At 48.6% G+C, this 23405-nt stretch overlaps 1 protein-coding gene across 2 annotated transcripts in view; it reads right to left on the reverse strand.

Moving 5' to 3' along the window:
• Positions 1-22066, reverse strand: part of PIK3CD (phosphatidylinositol-4,5-bisphosphate 3-kinase catalytic subunit delta) — a 49248-nt gene extending 27182 nt beyond the window's left edge. The window contains exon 1 of one of the 2 annotated variants that reach the window (XM_066606593.1): positions 21842-22066. The gene's annotated coding sequence lies outside the window, so the exon portion shown is untranslated. Of the gene's footprint in view, positions 1-16938; positions 17035-21841 lie in introns of those variants that run through there. The other variant, XM_066606594.1, reaches the window with a different exon arrangement.
• Positions 22067-23405: the final 1339 nt, after the last annotated feature.

The raw sequence follows: 23405 nt of genomic DNA on the forward strand, positions 1-23405 counted from the left end.
AGTTAAAATCCATCATGTATTCCGGTGAAACCTATATTTACGATGAAATCAGAAAGAGGGCAGGAAGAATCCAATGGCGGGATGTTATTAAGGACAGAAATGTCCAAGAAGGTTGGGAAATATTGCAAAATGAGATTCCGAAAGCACAATCGGTAACAATCCCTACAAGAAGGAAGAATGGGAAGCATTTAAAGAGCCCAGGATGGATGAACGCAGAACTTTACACACATTAAAAACAAAGAAATATATGTTTATCAAATGGAAAGAGGGGGAATATAATGGGGTCTGCAGAAGCTGTAGGGCAAGTGTCATAAAAGCTAAAGCTGATAATGAATTGAGGCTTGCAACAGAGGCCAAAAGCAATAAAAAAGGATTTGGGGGGTATGCCAAAAGCAAAGGAAAAGTCAAAGATGCTATTGGATGCTTACAAGATGAAAACGGTGAATTGGTTAAGAATGATGTTGAGAAGGCCGAACTTTTAAATTCCTATTTTGTATCGGTTTTCTCTCAGAAAGTAGATGGAACATCAACTGATCTTCCCTGTGCTATTGTGGTAATAAAAGAATGCAGGCTATCTGTAAGCAGAGAGATGGTAAGGGAACACTTAGCTAACTTAAAGGAATTCAAGTCTTAAGGTCCAGATGAATTACGTCCTAGGATACTAAAGGAAGCAGCGGAGGTAATTGCTCAACCACTCGCCCTAATCTTCAAAAATTCCTGGAGAGCAGGAGAAGTCGCAGAAGATTGGAAAAGAGCAAATGTTCTCCCTTTCTTCAAGAAAGGGAAGAAGGTGGATCCAGGAAACTACAGGCCTGTAAGCCTGACCTCTATACTGGGAAAGATCTTTGAACAAATATTAAGCAGCATGTATGCAAGTACTTGGATGAAAACGGAGTAATTAACCAGAGCCAGCATGGGATTGTAACAGACAAGTCATGCCAGACTAATCTAATTTCCTTCTATGACAGAATCACCGACTGGGTTGATCAGGGAAATGCGGTGGATATAGTATATCTTGACCTTAGTAAAGCATTTGGCAAAGTATCTCATACCATACTTATGGAAAAAATAACCAAATAGGGGATCGACAAGGCAACAGTTAGGTGGATTCACAACTGGCTGAGTGATTGTACTCAAAGAGTGGTCATAAATGACTGCACATCCAAGTGGAGGAATGTTTCAAGTGGGGTACCACAAGGCTCTGTCCAAGGCCCGGTGTTCAACATTTTTATAGATGATCTGGAGGAGGGAATTCATGGCAAACTGATCAAAGGGGGGAGAGGGGGAGAGGGGGAGGGGGGAGAGGCTTGTGCTGGTTCCTATTAAACTTCCCCCATACTTCTAGGAAACTGTAAGGTCACACGCGATTCATAAGGAAGTCTCTGAATGGTCTCACTGAAACCTCAAACATCTGTCACGTTCATAATTATATCTTGGGTGCAACTGACACCGGATCAATCCACGGGCGCCGGCGGGCCGCCCGACAACTCACGGGCACAACACCATAACATGCATGGTCATGTCCTATTTCTCATTGATGGAAAGGATAGGAATACGACACAGGCCCCAGCAATAAGGTGGCTCGGTGGTTATTGCTATCCCCTTGCAGTCCAAGGTTCAAATCCTACTCGGGACAACATCTGCGTGGAGTTTGTTCTCCCAGTGCTCGCATTGGTTCTCTTCCCTACTCCAAAAACATACAGATTGCGTGATATAAAGTGTTATCTAATACGCATCTTATATAAATAAAAGGATAATATCCGGCACATCAGCAGGGCTTTTCGGCAACATCTAGTTCATTTTCACGCAGACACAAACTGCAGGGAAGAAAGAAAAAAAAAAAACAAAAGCAGCACAGGGACTATTATGAAGGGGGGGGGGGGGGGGGGACGGCAAAACACCAAAAAACCAGCAACAGATGCCACCTGCCTTACATAAAAAATAGGGCTCCTCTCCTAATAGCGCAATGCTCACGATGTGAAATTCACCTTGGAATTCCGCACTGTGAATGGAAGCAGTCTGTCACGCACAGTGGAAAATAGTGTGAAACCGCTTCCCAGCGCGTCACATGACGCGGCAGGCGTGTCATGCGCTGTACTGTGCATGCGCGCCAGCAGGGGATGCAGGACGTCGGGCAGCGGATCTGGAGGCTAGTATGGGGTCTCGGGGGGGCGCACAGTGACGGACTCCGTTGCGGAATGGATAGGGAACGGTAAAAAAGTTTTGCCATCACCAAAGAAAGAAAAAAAAAAAACAAAAAAAAAAAAACACTTACCTATTCCTCCCCAGGCAGTCTTTTTACCGCATCTTCTCCCCGCTGAGCTTCTCCAGTCCCCTGGGTCCCCTCCCTACAAGCCGGCTGGACCCTCCTCTTCTTGTTATGGAGCGTCTATTCTTGGCATTCTTGTTCTGGCAGGTCAGTGTTGGTTACGTCGCTAGTGATGTAACGCTCACTGCCTAGCAAGGAATGCCAATCTATTACCGAAACTGCGCATGCGTGCTGACTCGCCGCAAGAGTTCATATACTATCGCGGAGAGCTGGTGCGCATGCGCAGTCTTGGCAATAGCTCGGCACTCCCTACTACCGTAGGCTGTGAAGGCTACATCACCAGTGACCGGGTACAATGACCTGCAGGAAGGAGAATGCCGGCAATGTGTGCTTCATCACAGGAAGACGAAGAATCGTCCGGCTTGCGGTGAGGTGACCAGGGGACTGCAGGAGACAAAAGATCAGCGGGGAGCAGATGCGGTAAGCAGACTGACGGGGAGGAATTGGAAAGTATGGAATTTTTGTTTTCTAATGACAGAGCCCTTTAAAAAACACAAAATCATCATCTGCTAACGGCCCTCCTGATTTTACACAACAGCAGCCAACATTTGGTGCGCCACAGCGGTTACTTGGTGCGCCAAATGTTAGTAATTAATGCTATACTTGTAGGGAACTGTATTCTACTAACCGATCGGCTAACCAAGTAGTACAGGTGCATTACACAGCGTACTGCGCCAGTCGGAGCGGAGAATACATCTTTACATCAGTGGAACCTACAGAGAGCAAGTATGTATGATGGAAAGATTTGCATCTCTTCCGGATTTTGGAGCCTTTCCTGGTTTTGGCTTACCAATCTGACTTCACCATACTGACCCGATGCCTCCGTGTGAACGGGGCCCCATTATGACCTGCGCCCGTTACCTCTCTACTAAATACTTCCCTGCACTTGGCTTTTCCTTTGATTCCCTTCTAGTCTCTAAATAGTAGTAGTGACACAGAAGCTCTGAGTCATCCCTTTACCTGGTGGGAACGTGGCACAGGCTGGAGCTGGCACAGCGTGCGGCGCTGAGTAACCAGGACGAAGGCAACCCGTCAACCAATGACTCATAAAGCTACCATGCAAATTACCCAGAGGGCCATTCTCCGAGACAAAAAAGAAAAAAAAACAGCTCTAGGGGTATTGACTTATATCTATCACGAGAAGGCGGGGGGCGGGGGGTTAATACAGTTGTGTTAGTTTACAGCTATCCTATCATGGGGTGGTTAGTTTAGAGCAACCCTCCAGTTCTGGCTGCATCGGGTTTTCAGACTACCTTGCATGCATAATTAAGACACTACATGCTGCCTCCATGGGCAGCGCTGGCCAATCAAAGCAGAGTGTAGTATGCTGGACTAATGATGCATACTGATAAACAACGGGCATCAGTCAGAGAAGGGTGCGATCATTTTGTTTGTCCGGGACCAAAGGGTCACTTCAACTGCTCCAATAGCAATTAATGGACTGCACACTATGGATGCTGCAGTTTGCACATTATAGTAGCATGCAATATAGAAGTGACTACTACATTGGAAGTCCAATCATCAAGAACCAAACGGGAAAAGGGGAACAAAAAGATCCCTTATGTGGAAAAGGCTGAGGATTGGTCATTGAACCAAAGGAGGAGACAGATTGCAAAACCGCCATCTTTTGCTAGGGAAAAGTTTTCGAGTCCAAGAAAGTAAAAATCAAGAGCAGCATTAAGGGTAAGTCCTCAAGGAGCAAAAATAGCTGCAAAATCCACAGAGTTTTTACAAAATAAAGTTAAATTTCGCAACATCGGGGTGGATTTTGATTCGAAGTCATCAGCAAAAAGCTCCTCCTCAATTTTGGGCACTGGCAGTGCACTTCACTCGGCGCCAGCCATTGAATGCAGTGCCGCTGGTCCGGTGATGCGGAAGTGCTTTCTCCTGACCTACGGCTCTGCGCTGTGTGAAGGGGGGCGCTGCCAGTGCCACGAATTGTGGAGTAAGGGGGAACCTTTTGCGGGGAAAAAGGGGGGGGGAGGGGGAAAAAGGGGGGGGAGGGGGAAAGGGGGGGGGGGAAAGGGGGGGGGGGGGAAGGGGGGGGGGGAAAGGGGGGGGGGGAAAGGGGGGGGAAAGGGGGGGGGGGGAAAGGGGGGGGGAAAGGGGGGGGGGAGGGGGAAAAAGGGGGGGAGGGGGAAAAAGGGGGGGAGGGGGAAAAAGGGGGGGGAGGGGGAAAAAGGGGGGGGGAAGGGGAAAAAGGGGGGGGAAGGGGAAAAAGGGGGGGGGAAGGGGAAAAAGGGGGGGGGGGGAAAGGGGGGGGAAGGGGAAAAAGGGGGGGGAGGGGGAAAAAGGGGGGGGGAGGGGGAAAAAGGGGGGGGAAGGGGAAAAAGGGGGGGGAAGGGGAAAAGGGGGGGGGGAGGGGGAAAAAGGGGGGGGAGGGGGAAAAAGGGGGGGAGGGGGAAATAGGGGGGGAGGGGAAAAAGGGGGGGAAAGGGGGGGAGGGGGGAAAAGGGGGGAGGGGGGAAAAGGGGGGAGGGGGGAAAAGGGGGGAGGGGGGAAAAGGGGGGAGGGGGGAAAAGGGGGGGGGAGGGGGGAAAAGGGGAGGGGGAAAAAGGGGTGGCAGGAGCTGGAAAATGATTTGAAATTTGTGGATGTGGATACTAATCACCCTGGTGATGAAGAGGCTCCGGGGCAATTATCACAAACATACAAGAGCAGCGCCGATTACTGTAGCAATTATGACCCGTGGGGGGGGGGGGGTACAAATATAGATTTAACTTCCGCCCGTAATATTGACGTTGATCGCTTACTATACGTCTATTACTTCTATCACACACCCGTTGTTTATCCACTGGAAGAGGTGTAAATATGCAAACACCCCTAAAGCCTTGTGGCCCTGGGCCCGACACTAACTTTCAAATGTCATTAGAATCTGTTCATTGGCAGTTGGGCTTCAAGATCGCGACGATCGACATTGAAAGCTCGTCTACTCCACGATGAAGGGATTGAAAATGGCAGTGGAATTTCTGAGTCAAATGTTAACGACTAATTCCTTCAGATTCGGTGGGGTTTGGTGCAGCGGTCTGCTGTAAGGCTGTAAACCTTTCTTTGGGCGTTATTTTAACCAACAGATATGTTTTCCCATTACAGTCCGTTTTCTATACACAAACTTTTCTTGCATTTCAATATAGTCATCATCCTACGGATGCGAAAAACAAGCGGTGCTGCGCGCTCAAATTTTACACCTAAGAAAGTTTAATGGTGACGAGAAATTCATTCAACAAGCCTGTGAACTAAAAAGTCCATTTTTAAAGTAGAGGATGTCCGGCAGATATTGTAGAGACCGCGATGAAAAAGGCCCTTAGAAAAGACTGTTGTGAACTGTTGAAGGCAGGTAGAAAGAAGAGGGTCCCTGGTAGTAAGAAAAAATAAAAAATAAAAAAAAGAAGTATTTTCTTCACTTTTAAAGGGGTTGTCTTGCGCCGAAACGGGTTTTTTTTTTTTTCCAAATAGGCCCCCCGTTCGGCGCGAGACAAACCCAAAGGATGGGTTAAAAAAATTATATATATATATTACTTACCCAAATCCCCGCTCTGCGACGACTTCTTTCTTCCATCTCCAAGATGGCCGGGATCTTCACCCACGATGCACCGCGGGTCTTCTCCCATGGTGCACCGTGGGCTCTGTGCAGTCCATTGCCGATTCCAGCCTCCTGATTGGCTGGAATCGGCACACGTGACGGGGCGGAGCTACGATGACGACGCAGGACCAGCTCTCCGGCACGAGCGGTCCCATTCACAAGCCAGAAGACCGGACTGCGCAAGCGCGTCTAAAAACGCCAGAAGACAGCTAATTTAGACGGATCCATGGCGACGGGGACGCTAGCAACGGAGCAGGCAAGTGAATAACTTCTGTATGGCTCATAATTAATGCACGATGTATATTACAAAGTGTATTAATATGGCCATACAGAAGTGTATGACCCCACTTGCTGCCGCGAGACAACCCCTTTAAATCTAGTCCCCATGAACCATTGATTAATTCGAGCATCCTTTGGAATTGGCACCCTTACTAAAGGCCCATTTAGACAACGATTATCGCTCAAAAGAGGTCTTTTGAGCGATAATTGTTGTGTGCCTTTAAGAGCAAGGTGATCGCTCAAACCTTGCACTCTGAGTGGGGAATACAGAAGGCAAGCGGGGTCGCTTATCTTCTGCATCCAGCTGTTCCCTGCTCCGAGTGCCCAGCTGTTATACAGCCGAGCGCTCCGAGCGGGGGATTCAGAAGACAAACGGTGTCCCTGCTAGTCTTCTGCATCCAGCTGCTCTCTGCAAAGAGTGCCTGGCTGTTATACAGCTGGGCACTCCGAGCGGGGTATGCAGAACACAGCTGGACCGCTCACACCCTTCCAATGTTCAGGGAGCGGGATACAGCTGAAACAATAGTATCATTTGTATCCCACTGAATTCCTGATAAGGCTCATCATCATCTTTCAGCATTTTGGAAGATCAGCGACGGCTTAACGAAAACTGCACGATGTCAGTGCAGTTAGACACAACGATTATCGCTCAAAAGATGGCTTTTGAGTGATAATCATGTCTAAATGGGCATAACATTCGTCGTCCCAGTAACTTTCTGCCCCGTGTTATGTAGGCAAACTTATACAATGCCCTTATCAACAAGTTACTGAACACAGAAGATACATTATGACTTGGGCGGAGGAACATGAGCGATTGTATTACGGCTTGCAGGGATCGGAAGGGTGGATCGCCCAAAGGACGGTGGGGATAAACACTAATTTCTCTGGAAAGAGGCGAATCCATCAGTATAACGGACGCTTTGGGATAAAATGACCGGAATGGATTGCATGCATTTTTTGCGGTTTGAGACCTGCTTGTATTTGTTATGTTGCTGGGCTACAAGGGGACGCCGCATATTTAAGTTGCGTCCCGACGTGGCTGTACGTATGAAGGTGTTTGACGTGAAACAGCTGTTGGCACCGCATCCCGCCACTTTTTGTATTAAAATATGGAATAAAAAAAATTAAAAAACTGCTATATTTATTATTTTTAAACTTCTGTAAGTGCCGGCTGTTCATTCTATGCTGTGGATATTTGGCATTTTTACTCTCTGAGCGGAGCACCATCGATAGCCGCATTGAACCGAGGACTGGATTATCCATTGGCGAGTGCCGTTTACTTCTTTTCCTTGTCTGGGTTAACTATTATAAAGGTTCCCCTCGTGCTGCCAAAACAGCTCTGATCCACCCAGTCATGGACTCTGCAAGACCTGTGAAGGTGTCCTGGGGCATCTTGGTACCAAGACGTTCGCAGTAGACACTTTAACCCTTTCCAATCCAATTTGTATCCTGGTTTTCCTAGGAGGCTTTCTCTTTTCTTCCGTTATACAACGGCGCTATCTGCTGGCTGAAGCCAGTACTGTATGAGGTGACACGTTGGATAGGCTCCGACAGCAGGGAGGCTGGCAATATACAGTAAGGGAACACAGACGAACGTCTTCCAACATCGAAACTGTACAGCCTTAAGTTATAATGTCTTAACCCTTTCCAATCTACTGTCTGACATCTGTCTGTCCTGTAGGTCGTGTGGTCCAGCCTACATGGGTCAGACTTGAGCGCATCCTGCAGACGCTCGCTTGGATTAAGATCTGGGTCATGTTCCTCAAAAAATTCCTGGCCCACTTTTGCAGTGTGGCAGGACCAAGGTCGGCTTCACGAGGGCGCAGGTACATTTGCATACACATTTGCCCTGTATATTTACCCAATGGGCATTGCATTTTTGAGCGCGTGTGCCCATTTTAGGCCGGCTTCAAAAAAAAAAAAAAAAAAAAAAAAAATCGCCATCCAACGCAGGGTAGATCACCTAGTGTAGTATACACCCCACCCACGTTCCACAAAAGGGGCAGGGCCTATGTAAATAGAGACCAAATCAGGTGGCTTGGAGGCGGTCCTTCAAATGTTGAGTGCGTTATTGTGTGACTAGTTATATGGCTGTGTGACATATTGGACCCCCCCCCCCCCCCACTTCCTGTTTGTATAAAGTTTTTGAGAAGTGTATTTTTCCTTTTCTCACCATATGATCAGTTTTAGTTTTGCTTTTACACTTTTACTAGTTTTTCACTTTTTGTTCCCCCCGCAGTGACCCGCCATCATGATTATGGCCTTGAGTCGAGCGCTTTGGAAGGGGTTTTTTTTCCCTCTATTCTTTTATTATCAGTTTTGACTTATTTTCATGCGGTTTCCTCCATTGCTGCTGCCAAAATTCTGCTGGTTGCCCTTGAAAAACTGTCTGACATATAGCCCCGCCCAGTTGTCAGTCATGCGATTGAATACCCAAGCTGTAATTCTGAGCTCCCACAATACACTGCTCTGATCAGCGGAATTAGAAATTCAGTTTTGGATGCGGACGGAGATGAAAATAAGACGTAAAGTTAGTACAAGAGAAGTAAGAGCCCAACTTTCCCTGAACCTTCATGCCACCCTGCCATGCGGTAGTACATCCAGGGAACGGGTCCCTTTCCTGTGCCTCTTGCAAAGCACAGAACTCCTGGGGGAAAACAGATAGTACGGAATACTAGAAGGTTAGTTTTACATGGGCGATCGCGATTTTGACGCAAGAAAAGAAAATAGAACATGCTCTATATCTTTCTGCGCAAAAGGTGCCCATAGAAGTCAATGGAGGGTGCGCAAATGTACTCGCAATACACAAGGAGGTGTGAAACACTAATTCCACTGGTAAAAAACACATCTGGAACCAATTAGCCATTACAATCGGGGCGTTTGTTTGCCGCCCACAAATGAACATGCCCTGCAGGCAGAAAAGTACAGTAAGATACGCCAAATGCGCAGAAAAGTCTCGTTCATAGCGCAAAAAAGTTGCACTGAGACGCACGCAATTGCGCTTACGCCTGCGTAAAAGCCAGCATAATTAATAAACCAAATGGATTACAAGCACATGGCTACAAGTCCTGCCATCACAACCATAAGGAGGAGATACTGGGCCTCGTAGGAAACAGCCAATCAGAGCTCGGCTTTCATTTCTTAGACTACTCAAGACAAAATTTAAAATTGCGCCATTATTGGCTGCCATGGGTCACGTAAAACTAACAATTGATCTTATGGAAGCATAAAAACCTGCAATCCGCCCGTGTACAGGCACTTCACGTATGAACTACCCATTTTCACTGAATGGAGGCGGGCCGCGGGAAGAGATCCCCAACGAGTTCCGCCTCCAATCAGTGAGTAATTAACACTCCCGTGTGAAAGTGTATGAGCAATATCTTTGGGACGACTGTCGGGCACTTAAAGGGGTTGTCCGAGTTGTAATAAGCCAGCATATACTCCCCTCTCCTGCTGTCTTCCGCGCCGCTGGTCTCTCCTCTGATGTCATGCTCGCAGGCTTCACCAGCCAACGAGATTGAGTGCCGAGCTCAGTTATTGGCTACAGTGCCTGTGACGACCAAGACTGCCAGCTGTAGACAAAGTGGCGGAGGGGGAGGGGGGGGGGGGGACGACGACAAACAAAAAAAAGCTCAATTTTCACGCGATGAGACAGCGCTACAAGTCACATGTATGTGAAGCCCATGCTCTCCAATTGCTTCCTTCACATTAACGATGTTTTGTAGGCTGCTACATTGCAAGAAAAAAAAAAATCATGACATACTCTATACAACGGTGATTTCCAATGTTTTGTAACCCAGCTGCATTAAAAAAAAACAATACAGCACCTGACGGCGCTGTCATCTCCTCTGTAGCTCAGGCACACTTGCGTGTAGTCTTCAGCCAGCGCTTCCTGGTCCCCGCCTCCAGGAAGTGCTGGCTCTGATTGGTTCATCAAGCGCTGCAGTGATTGGCTGAGCTGTGACACTCAAGAACCAATTACAGCCATCGCATTGATTGGCTGTGATTGGTTCATCGAGCGCCATGGCTCAACCAATCAGAGCCAGCACTTCCTGGAGGCGGGGCTTTTGAACCCCTAAACAGGAAACGCTGGCTGAAGACTACAGAAAAGTGTGCCGGAGCTGCAGAGGACATGTGCGGCGGAGCGGACAGCGCCTGTTAGGTGATGTATTTTTTTTTATGCAGCTATGGTTTATTTTTGGGGTAGGGCTTATATTTCAAGTTCCTCAAGAAATCTCAGAAAAAGAGCTACAAAGTCACGAGACTTTGTAGCGACACAAAAATCGCGATAGCGCCGTGAGAAAGTGCAGCGCTATCGCACAGAACACAGATGCGATATCGCTGCGATTTTCCTGCGGCGCTATCGCTGTCACCCGTGTGAAAGTGCCCTTAAGCACTCTATTGTCGTACCCTGTAAAAGGCCCCTTATTCCTGCCTCATCCCCAGATTACTCTTGCACCAGGCTGAGCATATAGTGATGTGCTGCGCCTTTAAGAGACATTGGACGTTGCGCACAAGTCGTCACCGGCCGCTACAAACTGTATTTTTTTATTAATACCGGGTGGCTGAGTCAGAGCTGGAGGAGGGGGGCACATATCTATAGAGCTCGCATCCAGGCGCTGGAGCCTTCCATTGTCTTTCTGAGCTCATTGTCAGGCGTTTTACGAACACGTTCAGCATCACGAAGGAGAATGTGAGATCAGTTACCTGATTGGGAAACTGCAGAGCATTTCTCTTAAAGAGACAGAACACATGAAAAAAAAAAAAACTTCAGATACGCACAAGGCCATGACCATGATGCCGGGTCACTGCATGGGAACAGACAAAGAAGAAGTAAAAAGTGTAAAAGCAAAACTAATCTTATCATATGGTGAGAGAAAAGGAGAAAAAAAAATTCACTTCTCAAAAACTTGATACAAACAGGAACTGCGGGGTGAAGGGGGGGATAAAAAGGGGATCCAATATCTCATAAAACCATATAGCTAGTCACACAATAACGTGGCACTCAACGTTTGAGGAATCACCTGAAATTTGCCAAGAAACACCTTCTTTGATCATTATTTACATAGGCCCCGCCCTTGTGGGGAACAGTAAATCCTGAATAGGGTAAAGGCCCATTTACACGCAAAGACAATCTTTCAAACAATTAAAAGATTGAAAGTTTTAGCAATCATTTTGCGTAAAGTGTTAACGAACACCAATGTCCATTAGCCCTTTACCAGCTTTATTTGCATGTAAAAGGGCCTCTGGGAGCTGTTTGCAGAGTCCAGCATGTGGGCAGGGCTCCGCAAACAGCTGCATTGTTTTTACATGGGCTGTCGGCAGATTACATTATAATCTCCGGCACCAGCTGAGAACATAAGCGTTCGGTCTGCGCTATCTCACTTCGGCTGAACGATAGATTTTAAATTAATCTTAAAATCATTCAGCCAAAAAGTGCACGATGGTAGCATTTACACGCAACGATTATCGCTCATATGACATCGCTTGAATTAATTTTCAGAGATAATCATTGCATGTAAACGGGCCTTACCAGTTCTAGGCAGGGCATAAGATCACCAGGTGGCAGATGTAGAACAAAACTTTTGTAAGTGGTACAAAAAGATGGGAAGTTAAAGCAATGCTGGCATAAATCACAAAAGCCAGGCGAAAGAATGGCGGACACGACTATGGTCAATGGGGTCCGCCCGGCGCTGTTCGGTTCTGTCCAGGGACTGAACCGTTAGGCCACCAGAACTCCCCTCTCCTGCTCCCTGAACGGAGGAGGAAAGCGGAATCCGTGCTGCAGATATGTGCAAGAAATAAGGTTGGCTTCACCAATATTCTCCCTTGGACTATCCCCATATTAGTCAGCCGGCATCCACTTTCCTTCATACAATTTTTCAATTGCACGCATGTCTTTGTGAAATCTTCCACCATGCCCATCTAATAAGTCACTGCATCTCTACAGGAAGGTCTGATAACGAAGGCCCATGGTTTAATAGTACAGTATTGAATATCCTTCTTCCTTATGAGGTCTATAACTTCATTATCTTGGTTGCCGTTTTTGGCTTCAGCACCCTGAATATAGGCAACTTTACAGATTTTTTTGTGCAGAGAGAAAAAAAACCAAAACACCCTTATAAGGGCTTATTCATGCAAACGAGTCAAAGAAAAACCACTTGTGGTCCCAACATACGTATCACATCACAGTTTCATAGGCGCAACAAAACTTAATGAAAAACACTTTGCCATGAAAAAAAAAAGCAAAAAAAAAAAACCGCATGTTTGCAAGAGCGATATTGGGTCAAGTTTCTCAGCCAATATCGTCCTCGCCTGTGTGAATGGAGCCCAAATACAGGGACTTTGAGGGAATTCATAAAAAATAAATAAGTAAAAATCGCAGCACACTATTTCTGTGCAGATTAGGAGTGGATGGCTTGCATTGAAGTCACCTGACCTGCGGACCATCTGCAATTAGCATAAGGTTGAAGATTACGCATCATCGCCTGATGACGTAGCGGGGAAATAATTTTTTTTTTTTTTTTAAATCAGTACTGTGCATGTCCGACGGCAAGCCTCCAGGTCCATCCGCAGTACAGATAAAGAAGTGAAATTACCGGTACTTGTGAACGCCTCTAAAAACCGTTGCATTCAGTCGCGGTTTACGGCATGGATCCGCACACGGATTTTGCCCTGTCAATGGGCAAAAACCTGCGTGCGGAATTGGACGTGGAAAACTGCATTTCTGGGAGACTCGCTTCTTGATGTTCGTTTCCACATACAAGTTATGTCTCTTGTCTAATGCTGCGGATTGTGATGCCGTTTTAGAGGCGGAGTTTGCCATGGAAAATTGCACCGCGATTCTGTGTGAACGTATTCGAAGAGTTGTGGATGCATCGCAGATCGCTCGCTTCCATAGTGATTAACGGAGCCCCTCCACGCCAAATCCGCGGTAGAATGAAGCGACTTCTTTTCCGCACAAAAAATGCAAAACAAATCCACGTGTGTGCGTAGGCGCGGACGCTCCATGCTTTCCTACGGCCGGCTTTGACTGCGGCTCTTCTGCGCGGGTGCCAATCGCGGATTCCGCAAATCAAATCCGCCCGTGTGCCTGAGGCCTAATTCTGTGTCAAAATCAGCATTTTAGACTTGCAGAATTTGCTGTGGATTTCGACAGCAGAGCGTCCTGCGCCATACTTGGTCCCACGTGAAAGCATCCTTAAAAAGGAGTGGCGACTATAAAAAGGAAGGACTTTTACTTCTCCTTTCTGCTTGATCTACTTCTGGCTTTGGCTTAAAAAGCATAAAAACTGCTGCAGTGTTTTTCCTGAAACAGATCGTGTTTAACCGTCGGTACTGGAGAAGATTCTTCGCTTTTCATTTTCGCCAGCTGAAAACAGGAACCCTCACCTACATATTATCTCCAGTCTATTGCCAGTAAATAAGGACGGATTTCATCTACCGGAGACCTCAGTGGTCAACAACAGCTTAAAGGGGTCGTTCGGTAACCAGGGCAGGTAATGCGGCACAACGAAGCCTTCTATCGCCAAATGTTTCCTGACTAAAAAAAATAAATAAAATATCTTGATTTTTCTATAGGGCTTTCAGGTAATTTTTTTACATTTATTACCCCCCCCCCACAATACTGGGTACTCAGAGGCAGAGTCAACCTTGAGCTGACTACCTCAACCACGCAGGGATTGAACTTGTGAACTTGCAACCTTCAGGTCACGAGTGAGAGCTTAGGACTGTATTTCTACAAAGCTACAGCAAGCTGCGCCATTTCAACCTGTCGATTCTTGCAAATTGCTGGACTGCTAGCTGGCAATTAGAGATGAGCGACCGTACTCGTTTAGGGCGATTTTGCAATCGAGCACTGCTTTTTTCGAGTAACTGACTACTCGGGCGAAAGGATTCGGGGGATGCGGGGGGTTGCAGAGGGGAGAGCGCTCCCCCCTGTTCCCCACTGCTACCCCCACTCCACCATGCCGCCCCCCGAATCTTTTCGCCCGAGTAGTCAGTTACTCGAAAAAAGCAGTGCTCGATTGCGAAATCTCCCTAAACGAGTACGTTCGCTCATCTCTACTGGCAATCATATGGACCCCATTATGATCAATGGGGGTCTTTTCTTTTCACCCCTGTTTGGTTCCGTCATAACATGGATCCATTTAACCAGAGTGCAGTCTTTCTGCTCCCCAACGCTGATGTGAAAAAGCCCTGACAAAACTATAAATTAAACCCTAAGACACAATGTAACAGTGTGACCCTTTCTCACACGGTGTTGGTAAAACGCCGCAATTCAGATCGCGACATTTTACTGCGATTTTTATCGTAGTTTTCGAACAGCGTGCCACATCGCTTTTTAACACATACCGTCATTCTGATAGGTGATGAGGTGCGTTAAAAAGCGCAAAAATGTGCCAAGATAAAAGCAGACAGAATGTGAAAATCGGGCCATTAGAAAACACAGCGTTTGAGCGCAGGCCTGCGAGGCCCCAACTAAATCAATCGCAGCGTTGTACTGCAACGTCCAAAACACCGTGGTAATCACGGTTAAAAGCGCATATGTGAGAGCGGCCTAAGGCCTCATGTCCACAGGCGGATCGGAATCCGCAGCAGAATCTGACCCTGCGTACCTGTCCGGGCCGTCTTTTTTTCTATACTGCTTTTTTTTTTTTTTTTTTTAACTCCTGCGGAATCCGCTGCCCGTCGACGATGTCAATTACGGACAGACCACAGATCAGACGGCTTCCACTGACTTCAATGGAATCCGTCCGCATGGAATCCGCTGCCCGTCGACGATGTCAATTACGGACAGGCCACAGATCAGACGGCTTCCATTGACTTCAATAGAATCCGTCCGCATGGAATCCGCACTAAACTGAAGCATGCTGCGATTTACTTTCCGAATGCGGAATCCAGAAAACAAATCTGCATGTGTAAATTGAAGTGGGGATGCCCGTGCTTCCCCATGGACGGCTTGAACTATGGATCTTCCACGCAGCGCACCGCAAATCAAATCCGCCCGTGGACATGAGACCCAATACGCTTTATAGAAGTAGCACAATGAGATAATCAACTTCCTGATACTCCAAAAGTAGCAAAAAAGTCTTATTTAAGAAAAAAAAAAGCAGAATGGAGAGCACTAGTATAGACCTCACGGGCAATACAGGGGTTTGCACTATTTTGCAGTGCTGGGGTCCACCAAGGACAACATCTGCATGGAGTTTGTAGGTTCTCCCCGTGTCCTCTGAAGACTCTGGTTTCCTTTCACAATCCAACAGCAGCAGATTGTGGGGACAGAGCCAAATACCAAGTGATGTAAACTGCTTTGAATATACATGCGCTATATAAAAGGGTGGCTAGAATAGTCATGAGAGTAGATACGTTTTTGGAAAAAACTCTCAAACTTTAAAAGATGTTGTCAGATCATTTTTTTTGTAAATAGCAGGTCCCCCAGTGTAAAAACATAATTAGGAGCTTATATTCGCCTCTCTGACAGAAGCTTCAGGTCTCCTTACTGATAGGCTTTTCACAAGCTGCAGTAGCCCATGTACGAGATGCCACAGGCTGCTGCAGCCAATGACAAAGCTCTGTAATTGACCAAGGCTCACACCTGCCCACGGTGAGCAAAAGATGTCCATTTGGTCTGGTTCCAAAGAAAAGCTGCCGTATACAACTTGCTGAAAAAGTTACTGCCGGCTAGGATAGAAAGGTATCAGATCATACAGTAAGCTGCAATGCCCTGTATAACGGGTTGCATGCCCGCAGACCAGTTACAGTGGCCATGCTGACCCATCTGAGAGGGCCTACAATGTCCACGGAGCGATGGAAGAAAGTAGCCTGGTCTGATGAACCATGATTTCTTTTACATCGTAGATGGCCAAGTGCATCACTTACCTGGAGAAGGGTATGCATTATGGGAAGATGGCAAGCAAGAGCAGGGGCAATGAGATTATCTGGGCTATGTTCTGCTGAGAAACCTTAGATGTTGCTATGACACAAACCATTACCTAAACATTATAAAGACCAAGTCTCCCCCTTCAAAGCAGTGGTCTTCCATAATTTCAGTGGCCTCTTTCTGCAGGATAATGTCCTGGCGACACTGCAAAGATCAGTCAGGAACATGACAAAGATCAAAAGGTGAGGACCTGTCCTCCACATTCCCAGATCTCAAGCTAATCAAGCATCTGTGGGAAGTACAATCTATAGAGGCTGCAACTCACAACTTACAGGACTTAAAAGGGTTGTACCAGTATGTTAAAGATAGGGAATAACTTGCTGATTGTGTGTGTGGGGGGGGGGGGGGGTCGCACTGTCGAGACCCTCGTCGATCTCAAGAACGGGGGTTCTGAAGAAGTTCTTGCCACGTAAAGGCACTAGTGGGACTACCAGGATACCAGAGTGGCACCTGTTGGGTCATTTGTCAGCCCCATTAAAGTTAATTGAGCACCAACTGGGTGCATACTTGGCCAGCACTCCATCCAACTTCGGTGGGGGTCTCAGCAGTGAAACTCATACCGATCAGCAAAGTTATTTCCTAGGGGATAACTTTAAATTCTGGCACAACCCTTTTTAAAAAAACATCTTTATGCCCCACAAAAGAGACATCTTGTCAAGCCCGTGCCTCGATGGGTCAGAGCTGTTCTGCTGGGGGCCTACACAATATTAGGCTAGTGGCTATAATGTTATGACTGATCAGTGCATAAGTTACATTTTCCCATTGTTCCCTTAAAGGGACCCATCATTTTTTGGCTTCACTTACCTGCCAGGACATTTACTCCATCCTGAGCACACCAGGGATAAAGTTATTCTATCCCAGCCTGATATAATGTGATGTCCTAGGAAAGCCAAGATTTAAGGTGATGAGGGCGAGTAGACGTTACATATATACCTAGAACAGAGTGAAACAATAGCCGTTTTCCAACAGTTCCCCTTTAATCCTGTTTCGTCAGTGCGCACACAGCATAAACTTCCCTATTGAGTAACGGAGCAGTAAAATTGCCAACTAGTATAACCAAGGTGCCCCCCTGCAAGAATTGATGGCGACGTGACATCATGTGATCTTAATATTGCCATTATTCCTTATTAGTATATTTTTGGGCGATTGTTAATTATGCAATATCTTCATATATTCCTGCAGAGTCACAAGAAAAAAAAACCCACAAAAATTATAAAATGTGACAGAACCGGAAACTTCAGGTGGGATGAGACAGAGCAGACCTACAAGTCCATATCATAGCCGCACGTAATCGGATTAGGCGGCAGCTACATAGTGACTACCAGATTGTATCACAGGTACGGCAGACAAGACGAGAGACCGTGAGAAACACGTCAATGAGAACCAAAAGCCCCCTGTCCACAGCAGGAAGCTTTACAGCGGGCACGTGGGCATCAGAACTAGAAGATCAAGAATGGAAGAAGACCGCCTGAATGACATATTCTGTACCATTGGGACGGCTCCGTGTATTGGGGAAGAGATGGCAACAGTAGGCACAATAGGACATGACAAGAGTTCATGGTGATTACTTGGCCTCCAAACTTCCCAGATCTCATCTTAAAGAGCCAAAGCAGCAAACTACTGATGCTCTCCTAAAGAGCTCATAATCTAATCCATCACTGACAATACATTCTGCCCTGCCCTGAACCAAGCATTCAATTTCTCTGTGCCAACTAGAGAACAGTACGAGCTATGGGCATAGGCCATGGTGATGACGGGCAGCTCAACCAACTTTAGCAGAGCAAACACTAAAGATTATAAGCTAAAGCTGACGGACTGATTGACTGCCAGCGGCATCAAATGTCATTTGTTTAACTTTGTTTTCACACTTGGCCAACAGGAAGTGCCAGGCGTGCTCCGTGCCAGTCAGAGATGCAGGTAACTAAGAAAATAGCTGAGCTAAAGGGGTTTCCCAGTTTAAAATAAACTAAGCTTAAAGGGGTTTTCCAGGTATTTAAGATCATTGGTGACAGTGGTGGTGGTGGTGGTGGTGGTGGTGGGGGGGGGGGGGGGGTGAGTTGTATGTTAAAAACCAAAAAACTCAACTCCTAGCCTGCCGTCGCTCCGGCTAGTATATTGATTGTATGTAGTTTTGGGCACGGGGTTCCAAAACCATACAAAAAAAAAAACTTTGAAAACCCCTTTAAAAGTGGTTGTGCTAAAGTATAAGTTATTCCCTTCCGACAGGATGGGGAATAACTTTATGATCCGTAGGTGGGGGGGGGGGGGGGGGGCGACCCCCATCAACTCCTAAAAGAAGGGGCCTGGTGGGTCCTGAGTGAATGGAGCGGAGTTCACACAGCATATGGTTGCTCCATTCAATTCAATGACATCAATTGCCAAAGTGCTTGAACTCTAATCTCATACTCGGTCATTGAATGAATGGAGTGGCGGCGCGCCTGTGTGACCTCAGGGACCGGCTGGACCCCCATTCTCAGGATCTGTGGTGGCATGGCAGTTAGATAGGGGATAATTTAATATTTTGCTACATTGTATTACAAAGTTGCAGAACTGTTTATACACTTTGCGTTTCACTTTCTCACTGTTGAGATCGCCGCTTTGTGCCAATGGATGGAAATATCCTTGTTTACACCCGGACTATAAACATTCTGATCTAAACAAGTCACATGGATACATTGTAGCAAACTCCTGACACAGATGATTGTATAGACTGCGTATATCGTAAGGTCCAAGTGGCATCGTGCTTTTGCCGTACGTTTAGTGTGTACGCCATGAAGTCTACCAAAGTACCCCCTAAACACGTTATAGGGGTCCAATCGTTAGAGGCCAAAGGTTTATCCTTTCATCCTCTGGTCAGGGAGTACCAACAAAAAAGGGCAGAACAGCGAAGGCCAAGAGTCAGAAGGGCATTTATGTGGCAAGGAAGCAACTTGCAGGAGGGCATCGTGTCAGGCAGACGTGTGGTCACCGCGATGCCAGGCGGAGCAGGGGCTTATGCGTACAGTATATCCGCAGATAATTGAGACGATTAATCAGTGCCAGTCGGGCAGCGAATATAATTGCTCAGTAATTAGGAGTGAATGAATGGTCAAGCTGCGTAGAAGATCAAGATGCCAGTCAATGAAGAGTGATTCATGCCAGCCTGCGTCACTGATTAGCTAGACAGATGTGGTGATTAGGATGCTTTGGAGGGGGGATAGAGACCAAGCTGCCAGTTAGGATAGCCAGTTAGGTTAAATGCCAGTTACTGAGAATGGCAGAGCGGGTAAACAAAATAATAGACTAAAGCTGACATAGATGGCAATACCCGAGGTACTGAAGTGAGGGCAGGATGCTGACACAAAACAATAAAGGTACGAAGTGGCACATCGGGTACCAGATTATGCCAGGTGCTGCAACGGGTCATCAGGCCACTACTGCTCAAAAAGCAATGTTCCATCACCGGCATAATTTCACTTGGGTGAACTGAGATTAGAGCGCCAGACAAGATGGCACTGAAGTAATAGGATGGGGAGGTCCAGCCAGCAGGGTGGTAACATGCCAGGCAGGTATGAAGAGGAGAATGAAAAATGACAGTCTGATAAGGATACCAGGTTGTGGATAGGGAGTTGTCACTAGTAGGTATCTAGGTAGTAAGTGACAGTGATGCCAGGCAGAAGGGCAAGAAGCTATCAAAAGGAGTGGTGGGAGCCAACATGTTGGGTGAACAACACAAAAAGGCCAAGTTGTGCGGGACAACAAATGACAGAAGGGTGATCGGACCATGTGAGATTAGTGGTGCCAAGCAGAGGGATGAGCCGTGTGGTGTGACAGTGATGCCAAGCAGAGGGATGAGCCGTGTGGTGTGACAGTGATGCCAAGCAGAGCCGTGTGGTTGTGACAGTGATGCCAGGCAGAGGGGTGAGCCGTGCGGCTGTGACAGAGATGCCAGGCAGAGGGGTGAGCCGTGCGGCTGTGACAGTGATGCCAGGCAGAGGGGTGAGCCGTGTGGTGTGACAGTGATGCCAAGCAGAGCCGTGTGGTTGTGACAGAGATGCCAGGCAGAGGGGTGAGCCGTGCGGCTGGGACAGTGATGCCAGGCAGAGGGGTGAGCCGTGCGGCTGGGACAGTGATGCCAGGCAGAGGGGTGAGCCGTGCGGCTGGGACAGTGATGCCAGGCAGAGGGGTGAGCCGTGCGGCTGGGACAGTGATGCCAGGCAGAGGGGTGAGCCGTGCGGCTGGGACAGTGATGCCAGGCAGAGGGGTGAGCCGTGCGGCTGGGACAGTGATGCCAGGCAGAGGGGTGAGCCGTGCGGCTGGGACTGTGATGCCAGGCAGAGGGGTGAGCCGTGCGGCTGTGACTGTGATGCAAGGCAGAGGGGTGAGCCGTGCGGCTGTTACTGTGATGCCAGGCAGAGGGGTGAGCCGTGCGGCTGTTACTGTGATGCCAGGCAGAGGGGTGAGCCGTGCGGCTGTTACTGTGATGCCAGGCAGAGGGGTGAGCCGTGCGGCTGTTACTGTGATGCCAGGCAGAGGGGTGAGCCGTGCGGCTGTTACTGTGATGCCAGGCAGAGGGGTGAGCCGTGCGGCTGTGATAGTGATGCCAGGCAGAGGGGTGAGCCGTGTGGTTGTGATAGTGATGCCAGGCAGAGGGGTGAGCCGTGTGGTTGTGATAGTGATGCCAGGCAGAGGGGTGAGCAGAGTGGTCATACCCCAGGCATGTAGAGTGTGGTAGCAATGATGCCAGGCAGACGGGTGAGCTGTGTGGTAGTGACAGTGATGGCAGGCAGGAGGCTAAGCAGTGTGGTCATACCCCAGGCTCAGGGATGTAGAGTGGTTGCAGTGATGCCAGGCAGAGGGGTGAGCCGTGCGGCTGGGACAGTGATGCCAGGCAGAGGGATGAGCCGTGCGGCTGGGACAGTGATGCCAGGCAGACGGGTGAGCCGAGCGGCTGGGACAGTGATGCCAGGCAGACGGGTGAGCCGAGCGGCTGGGACAGTGATGCCAGGCAGACGGGTGAGCCGAGCGGCTGGGACAGTGATGCCAGGCAGACGGGTGAGCCGAGCGGCTGGGACAGTGATGCCAGGCAGACGGGTGAGCCGTGCGGCTGGGACAGTGATGCCAGGCAGACGGGTGAGCCGTGCGGCTGGGACAGTAATGCCAGGCAGACGGGTGAGCCGTGCGGCTGGGACAGTGATGCCAGGCAGACGGGTGAGCCGTGCGGCTGGGACAGTGATGCCAGGCAGACGGGTGAGCCGTGCGGCTGGGACAGTGATGCCAGGCAGATGGGTGAGCTGTGCAGGGAGCCAGTGGTCATGCCTTGGCACAGAGATGTAGAGTGTGGTGGCAGTGAGGCTAGCAGAGGGGCTCCCAGCATGGCTGATGCCAGGCAGAGGGGTGAGCTGTGTGACTGTGACAGTGATGCCATGCAGGGGGCCGAGCAGTGTGGTAATACTACAGGCACAGGTCTGTAGAGTGTGGTGGCAGTGATGCCAGCAGAGGGGTGCCCGGCGTAGCTGATGCCAGGCAGGGGGCTGAACAGTGTGGTCATACCCCAGGCACAGGGATGTAGAGTGTGGTGGCAGGGATGCCAGCAGAGGGGTGCCCGGCGTGGCTGATGCCAAGCAGTGGGCTGGATAGACAGTGCCGGAGGGAATGACAGGCAGACAGGATGCTGATGGGGAGGCAGTCAGTGTCACACAGCGGAGGATGCGCGGCGCGGTCTCACCTGCCTCCTCCCTGGCTCCGGTGCCGCGCTCCCCTCCGGTCCTCTGCCCGTATCCCCCCGGCATTAACCCGTTATCTCCGGCTGTTCCAGGAGACGCTGCTGTGAACGGGCCGGGCGTACGTCCCACGCTGTGCCGCCCTCCGCACGGCCGGGAGCCGCTCACAGCCCGCAGTGTTCCCGGTACAGGCCGGGCTCCAACTGCCGAGCATTTCCCATCAGAGGTGACAGAGCATCACCTGGGGCGGGGCTAACCTCTCCCAACCAACCACGTGCGCAGACGAGTCGAGAAGGGCGGGCACTGGTGACGTATGTAGGCGTGGCCGTCCAATAACGTCATTCCAACGTCGGGTCCTAGAGCCTCCTGCTGTGTTGTACTGGGGGTCCTTTATGGGCTTCACCCTCATCATATCCTGCCCCCTGTGGGGTGTGTGTCAGTATTACATGTGAGATAGTGTAGTATATGCTATAGCTGTATATACATACATTTTCCTTTCATGCAGTACTACATACATACAATCAAACGTGGGCAACGCTCCATAGTATCAAAGGGGTATTCCAGAGACTAAATACTGATTTTAATGGGAACTGCGGCTGCAATTACGAGCGCTGACCACTGCGCGCGGCTAGAGCTAACTGCTTCCACTCCGCCGCCTTGTGTGTTGTGGTGCTGATAGTGGTGGGGATCTCAATATCAAAGGCGTAACTAGAGGCTCATGAGACCCAATGCAAAAATCTGTAACAGCGCCCCCCTACCATCATGTCCCATTTATAATACTGGAGTTTTCTTATGTGATAGAGGGGCCTTTGGGCCCCCTAATGCTCGAGGGCCCGGTAGTGACTGCTACCTCTGCATCCCCTATAGCTACGCCCCTGCTCAATAGTATTTTCCCAGAAAACCCCTTTTATATTTTTATACCATTTTAACTGGATAGGTGAAGAATGATAGATTAATGGGGTCCGGGCACTAGGACCCCCACGGATCCCGAGAATAGGAGCCCTGGGAACGCAGTGGAGATCGCACGGGAAAATTGCCACTCCGTTTATTTCAATGGGAGCGACAAAATTAGGAGAGCGCTGAGAACTCAGATATCTCCAGCGCTCTCATTGAAATGAATGCATGCGCAACCTGTTCCATTCCCTTGGAGACAAACCAGACCCCATTCTCAGGATTGGTGGGGGTTCCACCGATCTATCAGTTTTTACCTATCCAGTGGACGGGTGAAAACTTGAAAAAACATAAAAGTTTATCCTAAGTTTATCTAAAGTTATGTCCAATACACGATAGGGGATAACTTTATGATCTGTGGGGGTCTCACTGAACCAAAGAAAGGGGGTCCAGTGCCCCCCATGCACCTCACCGTAAGCTTTCTGCACCCATCGCAGTGAAGAGGTGATTGGATGTAGGGGCAGTTGCACATGGGCATTACAGCTCCATTCATTTTCAATGAGGCTGCGGGAGATAGCCAGGGTACAAGCGCACGGCGATTTACGTCAGTCCCATTGTAATGAATGGGTTTGTCCAGATGTGCATATTTTTTCCTGCACATATCGGTCGCGCAAAAAA

Source organism: Eleutherodactylus coqui, chromosome 6 (genome assembly GCF_035609145.1).
Source record: "Eleutherodactylus coqui strain aEleCoq1 chromosome 6, aEleCoq1.hap1, whole genome shotgun sequence".
NCBI lineage: Eukaryota > Metazoa > Chordata > Amphibia > Anura > Eleutherodactylidae > Eleutherodactylus > Eleutherodactylus coqui.